The sequence below is a fragment of the Hyaena hyaena genome, unplaced genomic scaffold (genome assembly GCF_003009895.1).
Source record: "Hyaena hyaena isolate Hyena2069 unplaced genomic scaffold, ASM300989v1 scaffold_443, whole genome shotgun sequence".
NCBI lineage: Eukaryota > Metazoa > Chordata > Mammalia > Carnivora > Hyaenidae > Hyaena > Hyaena hyaena.
In genome coordinates, this window is record NW_024081075.1 from 567,503 (window position 1) to 574,409 (window position 6,907).

General features: G+C 59.0%; 1 non-coding gene across 1 annotated transcript; it reads right to left on the minus strand.

The window, feature by feature from the left end:
- Positions 1-4,347: 4,347 nt before the first annotated feature.
- TRNAR-CCG lies at positions 4,348-4,432 on the minus strand. Its single transcript has one exon. It is a non-coding gene; the product is annotated as a tRNA-Arg (tRNA).
- Between the last annotated feature and the right edge of the window lie 2,475 nt (positions 4,433-6,907).

The window sequence follows — 6,907 nt, forward strand, 5'->3', positions numbered from 1 at the left end:
GGTGTGTGATGTCTCAATGAGCCAATGACATTGCTTCTTTCCCCAGATCAGACTCGACCCATAATCCAGCCAGACAGGTCAGGAACCAACAGCTGGGGCCGGTGCAGAGAGGAGGGGTGACCCCACACCATGCCCCAAGCCCACATCCAGACCAGGATGGGGGGTGGTCTCAGTCTCCCCGAGGTAGAAAAGGACAGGAAGAAGGTCTCAACAGCCCTGCACAACCACCATTTTGTTAACCTGGACCTTCTCAACCAGGCCTTGATCTTGACCTTCCATGTTCATCTCCCCGCCGTCCAATGTCAGATAAGAATCCTGCGAGGTCAATTTAGCCAGAGCCCCCCCATCCTCCCTACCTGACGGGGTCCCTCATGGCCAGGCATCCCCAAGGGTGTCTGACCACCTGAGGTGCCCTCGGCAGGAAGCCGTGGGGGGAGGGTAGCCCGCATCTCCGTCACCCCTGCTATTTCCTCCCGGTGATTTTCCGTCCACTGCCCCCACCCTGCTCCGCGGCAATAAATCCCCACTTGCCCATTCTGTCCTGAGTTGAGCCCCCCTCCCACCACAAAACCCCACAGAACCTTTCGTGGTACCCCGCCCCCGGAACAAAGCCTGCCTTACTTTGTTCTTTAACAAGTGTCCCTGGTAATTTTTTTTTTAAGCAAACCTTTGGGAATGAAGAAGGCCTGAAGGCACGCCAAGCGGAAACTTGGCTTGGAAAACCCCAAGTTTAGAAGCGATTGCCTGCTCCTTCCTGCCAACACATAGCTGTTCGCTTTCTCCCGAGCAGCCCAGCCCCGGGTCCCACTCGGCGTGGGCATCACAAAGCTGTGTCTCAGGCTGGGAGCTCACGATGATGGCGCTGGGGACGAGGAGGAGGGATGTGGAGGCAGGCCGCACGTGGCAGTCACCGAGATGTAAGCTCCACGGGGACAAGATCTTTAGTCTGCGGTGTCCCCTAGGTCAGGGGCCTAGAGTGGCACCTGGCACAGAAGAGGCATTGAGACGTCACTCGGGGAATGAAGGGAACAGACGAGTCACCCTGGGAACATGACGTCCAAAACGTACAGGTGCAGAGTCCTCCGGGAAAGGTCAGCTCCCAGAGGAGGCGGCGTGCGCACGCCGGCTCGATGCCGTGGCTGGGACCTCTGGCCGTCTGTGGCAAGGAAAGGCCTCTGCCGGAAGTGGCGGGTCCCCACCAGGCCAGGGAAAGCACCCCCACGATCTTCTCAGAACCCTCATGGCCTCCCAGGCCGAGCTGTGAAGGGCCAGCTGGCCCGCCGAGATGGAGGGATGCCCTGACCCTACATATGACAGCCGTCCAGGAGACAGACGCGGGAGCCTCTGCAAAAAGAATGGGGGCGGGGGGGGGGGGATCTGCAGTGACAGAACCCCCCAGGGAAGGAGGTGGGACTCACAACATCGAAGGCAGCCTGGCTCTGCCCTGGGACCCTACCGCGGTGTCCCGGACACTCGGCTCCATCTCCAACCCCAGGCGCTGGCCGGGCTCTGGGGAGCTGCCAGGGAGGTCACTGTCCCTGAGGACACTGGCAAGCCCTTGTCCCCTCGGCAGCCGGTGCCCAGGTACGCAGATTCCTTGTCGGCCAGGCGGCAGGGCCTCGGGGAGCTCTGAGACCCGGGTCTGTGACCAGCGGGGATGTCCCCCACTGGTGCAGACTCGCTCCCCCGCCAGACCCGTCCCCGTCAGCTTGCGGGGGGCTGGAGCAGGCCCTGGCCTCGAGGCGGGGAAATGGGAAGCAGGGCGCAGGGGAGGAGGAGCCAAGCACAGGGTCCCAGCCCTTGAGTCCCTGAGGCTCACATGGCGGGGGGGGGGGGGGTTCCTCCCCGGAGCTTCTGTGTGATCCTGTTCACACACACACACCTCCCACCAGCTCCAAGGCCCCCCTGCTGAGCTTACCCCAGCTCTAGCACACCCTCTGCCTCCTCCTGTCCGGCCCCGCCTCCCAAAAGCTTTATCTTACCTTATTTATATTCAAGTAAGTTAACATACACCCAAGTCCTGGCTTCAGGAGTAGAACCCAGTGATTCATGTCTTATATACAACACCCATGCTCATCCCAGCAAGTGCCCATCACCCAGGGCGCCTGGGGGGCTCTGTCGGTTAAGCGTCCGACTTTGGCTCAGGTCACAATCTCACAATTTGGGGGTTCAGGCCCCAAGCTGGGCTCCGTGCTGACAGCTCGGAGCCTGGAGCCTGCTTCGGATTCAGTGTCTCCCTCTCTCTGCTCCTCCTCTGCTTGTGCTCTGTGTCTCTCTCTCTCTCAAAAATAAAAAAACATAAAAAAAAAAAAAAAGCCTACCACCCATCTAGCCCATCCCCCATGCACCTCCGCCTCCAGCAACCCTCAGTTTGTTCTCTGTATTTAAGACTCTCTTGTGGTTTGCCTTCCTCTCTGTTTTTATCTTATTTCTCCTTCCCTTCCTCTATGTTCATCTACGGAGTTTCTCAATTTCCGCATATGAGTGAAAGCATTTGATATCTGCCTTTCTCTCACTGACTTATCGAGACAGTATGATCCTGGCAAAACAGACACTCAGATCAATGGAACAGAATAGAGAACCCAGAAATGGACCCACAAATCTATGGCCCACTAATCTTCGACAAAGCAGGAAAGAGCATCCAATGGGAAAAAGACAGTCTCTTTAGCCAGCGAGGGCTAGAAGAGTGAACCTGGACCACTTTCTTACACCAAATGCAACAATAAATTCTAAATGGATAAAAGACCTAAATGTGAGACAGGAAACTATCAAAATCCTATGGGAGAAAACAGGCACATTTTTAACGTTTTTAAGCCAAGCCTCCTCTTACTCCTGGGAGCAAGGAGGGCTGTTCCTCTGGTTAGCCCCTTCCTGCTGAGCCCCTTTCTGAAAGCATCTGCCCCACTCCCTCCCCCCACCTAGGAGAGACTCTCTAATGGGCCCCCTCTCCTCCTCCTGGGCAGCTGAGGGATCCTGAGATGCAGCACAGATAAGGCCCATCGCCGCTGTGAGTTCAGACAGATGCTCCCAGCCAGGCTGTCAGTGAGACTGGCTTCCAGCCTCCGCACCCCGATCTCAACCGAGAGTTCGGCCCAGGGAAGCCAGGGTCCTCCTGGAGCCGGGTCTGATGCCTCATTTTCTACCTGGGCTTGCAGGCTGCCTGGGGCCCAGAAAGCTAAGTCCAGCCCCCCCACCTTTCAGCACAAGGGTAGAAAGCAGGGTAAAACCACACAGAAAATCAATTCGCTTTCGGAACCACGGAGGATAGCTCTGTCCTCCCCACCCCTGCAGAAGCCCTGGGGGAGCCCCGCAGCCCTCTCCTCCCTCCTCATCCCGCCCCCCACCTCAGACCCCAGGTTCCCTGGGGTTTCGTCTGCAGGGGTGCAGCTAGGAAGGGGCATGGGAGTGACGGAGGCAGTTCTCACCTTCCAGAAGGATACAGGATCCTTCTCCGGAGTATGTCCATCCTCGTTCTGAGCACTTACATATTCTTTCTCCTGTGAAATGAGGGTGGCCAGAATCACCCAAGTTTAAGAGGAATTCTTCTAACGCACTTCCTTAGCGAATAAAAAGTTAGAAATTCTAAATTGAGTCTCTGGTGTTTTTTAAAAATATTTCTATCAACCCATGAAATCCAAAAGTTAGCAGTTAGGCAGTTTGGGCGGTGGAACTTCTCCCCCCGAGAATGACCCACCCAGGAGCCCCTCAGCGGCCCAGCCGTGGCGTTCGCCTGGCTACCACGCTTAATCGCTGGCTTCCAAAGAGCCCGACCGGGATGGTGTCCTAAGTGGTCGCCCAAGGTGGTGGCTGGGCAGCGGAGGGGGAACCACACGGTATAACTTCTGCAGCTGAGTTCGTGCGTGTTAGGGCAGTAAAAATAAAATTAGAAAAATTCTCTTCTGAAGCGAGCCAGAGTCAAGCCCACCTCATTATATTTTATTAAGTCTGGACCACTGATGTGCTTCTGCGGAGATGTGGACACGGGTGGCCAGATAGGACACAGCCAGGGGGACATTTACCAGAGGCTCTGAGAGCTTAGCAGAGGCACCGGGGACTGAGAGCTCACGGCGGCAACCCCAGTGTGGATGAGCTCAGAGACTCCCGTCCCGTCCACCCTGGGGAGGAGGGGAGCGAACGTCCTACCCGTGATTTCATCTCACAGTTGCCAGAAGCTGATTTTATCCTGGGAGCCACAGCCAGAGGGACCCCAGCCAGGACCCGCTTTTTTAAAAAAGACTTTTTAATGTTTATTTTAGAGACAGAGAGACAGAGCACAAGCGGGGGAGGGGCAGAAAGAGCTGGAGACAGATTCTGAAACAGGCTCCAGGCTCTGAGCTGTCAGCACAGAGCCTGATGCGGGGCTCGAACCCACGAACCTTGAGATCATGACCTGAGCCGGAGTCAGACACTCAACCGACTGAGCCACCCAGGCAGCCCAGCCAGGACCCTTTTTGGCCGAGGTCAAGCGAGGCCAGGGCCACCAGGCTCAGGCCCAGCATCCTGGCCTCTCCCTCCCAGAATAACCCTGGCCAGCTGGGGTCCCCGCCCCACACCCCTGCATGGCTTCTCTTAACAGAAAAAATTCACATACATGAAACTCACCCCTTTAAGGTGGTTGTCAGCACATTCACAATGTTGTACGACACCTCCTGAACCTGGCTTCGGAACACTCAGTCCTCAAAACGGAGGCCTTGGCAGAACTCCCCACTGCCCCCAAATTCCGGGCAACCACTGACCTGCTTTCTGCCTCTGGATTTGCCTATTCTGGACATTTACAAAGAAGGAATCAGATGACACGTGGCCTTCTGGGTCTGGCCTCTCTCCCTCAGCACCATGTTTTCAAGCTCTCCCATGTTGTAGCGCGTGTGAGCGCCTCGTCCGTCTTCGTGGCTGATTGATATTCCACGGATGGGCCATCTTGGTGTACTTGCCAAGGGACCGAGGCGGCTCCTGGACATGGTCCCCATCAGGGAGAGCTAATGTCGTGAGGACAGACTACCGGGCTCACCCAGGGTCCCGGAGGCAAGACGGGGCGGCCCCTCGCAGGTATTGGGGGGGCCTCCTGCACAGAGGGGCTGTGGTTCTGGGCGGCGCAGTGCCGGGCTTGGCAGGAAGGGGGTCCGGGCCGAGATGCCTGCCACCAGAGGGGCCTCCATGCCCAGACATTGCCTCCTCACCCCTAACACCGGTGACATCAGCAGGCCCATGCTCACTGCCCACCACCGTGAGGTGGGACTGTGGTCCCCACGCTGCTCCCCAGGTCCCCACACTGCTACCCCACATCCCCACCTGCTCCCCAGGTCCCCACACTGCTACCCCAGGTCCCCACACTGCTCCCCAGGTCTCCACATGCTCCCCAGGTCCCCAAGCTGCTCCCCAGGTCCCCACACTGCTACCCCAGGTCCCCACATGCTCCCCAGGTCCCCACACTGCTACCCCAGATCCCCACATGCTCCCCAAGTCCCCACATGCTCCCCAAGTCCCCACACTGCTACCCCAGGTACCCACATGCTCCCCAAGTCCCCATGCTGCTCCCCAGGTCCCCACACTGCTACCCCAGGTCCCCACACCACTCTCCAGGTCCCCACATGCTCCCCAGGTCCTCACACCATTCCCCAGGTCCCCACACCACTCCCCAGGTCCCCACATGCTCCCCAGGTCCCCACACCACTCCCCAGGTCCCCATACCACTCCCCAGGTCCCCATGCTATTCCCCAGGTCCCCACACCGCTCCCCAGGTCCTCACACTGCTCCCCAGGTCCCCACGCTGCTCCCCAGGTCCCCACGATGTGGGACAGCAGGGAACGACCATGGGCAGCACTCGATGGGGCCAAGCTGGCTCCCAACAACTCACTCACTGTTGGCTCACTGCCTCACTTCCAGTCGAGAGCCCGCCGGGTCTCAGGAGGGGCATCAAGGAGCTCAGGCCCCCGAAACCAGGACTCTGCCATGAGCCGTCGGGCCCAGGATCCCGGGGGGCAGGCGGGGCTGCCAAAGGGACATGTGCTTCCTGGGAGTCGTTCTGCTTCCTCCTGTGCGCAGATCCAGCCTCCATCCTGATGCTCATTAACAGGCATATGTATTTATGAAGAAAAGGCCTCTCTCATTAAAGCTGTCACATCATTGCTTTACGGATCTCACCCAGGCTGAGCGCAGCATGGGCCTTAATTACCTGCTAAGGTGGCCTGAGCTCTCACAGGAAGCCGCCTGCACCGCACAGCCTCCCCTCCCTCCGGCTTCCCCAGGTCGCAAACCCCTGATGCCCAGACTCAGGGGCAACGCAGCACCCAGAGCACAACTTCTCCCTGCTCCAGACTCGAGCCCCCACCACCGCAGTCAGTAGAGTGGGGGTCCTTGCACCCGCCCCTGCCCAGCAGACCCTGGGCCTCGAGCTCTCTGGGCCCCACTGCTCTCCGACTCAGGACACGGCCAGTTTCCCAGAGCCTGACTGTGCAGGATGCCGAGCCTGACGGTGGGCAGGCCCCGCTGTGCTCTCCCCACCCTGGCCCCCCTGCCAGGAACGCACTTTCCTACCCATCCACACACCAGTGTCCCCTCTTGAATCTCAGCGCAGGGTTTTTCCCTGCTGGAAAGACCCCTGCCAGGCCCAGGCCTGAGCCGGGCGAGCAGTCCCCCTCTCTCGGGGTTCCCACAGCCCCGTGGGCACATTGAGTACCACACGCCCACGTCCAGAGCATCTCACCCACCGCTCTGTCCCCTCAGCCACAAGCACAGAGCATCCCGGGGGCGCCGGACGTGGCCGCTCAGCGGCCCTGGCCACAGCCGGCATCGCGGGTCACGTGGTCCAGCCAGATTCCCCGTGGCAAGGGTTCTCAAAGCCCTGCTCCCTCAGCCACCCCACACAGCCACATCTTCTGCGACTTTGTTCACCAGGCAGCTGGCCTCG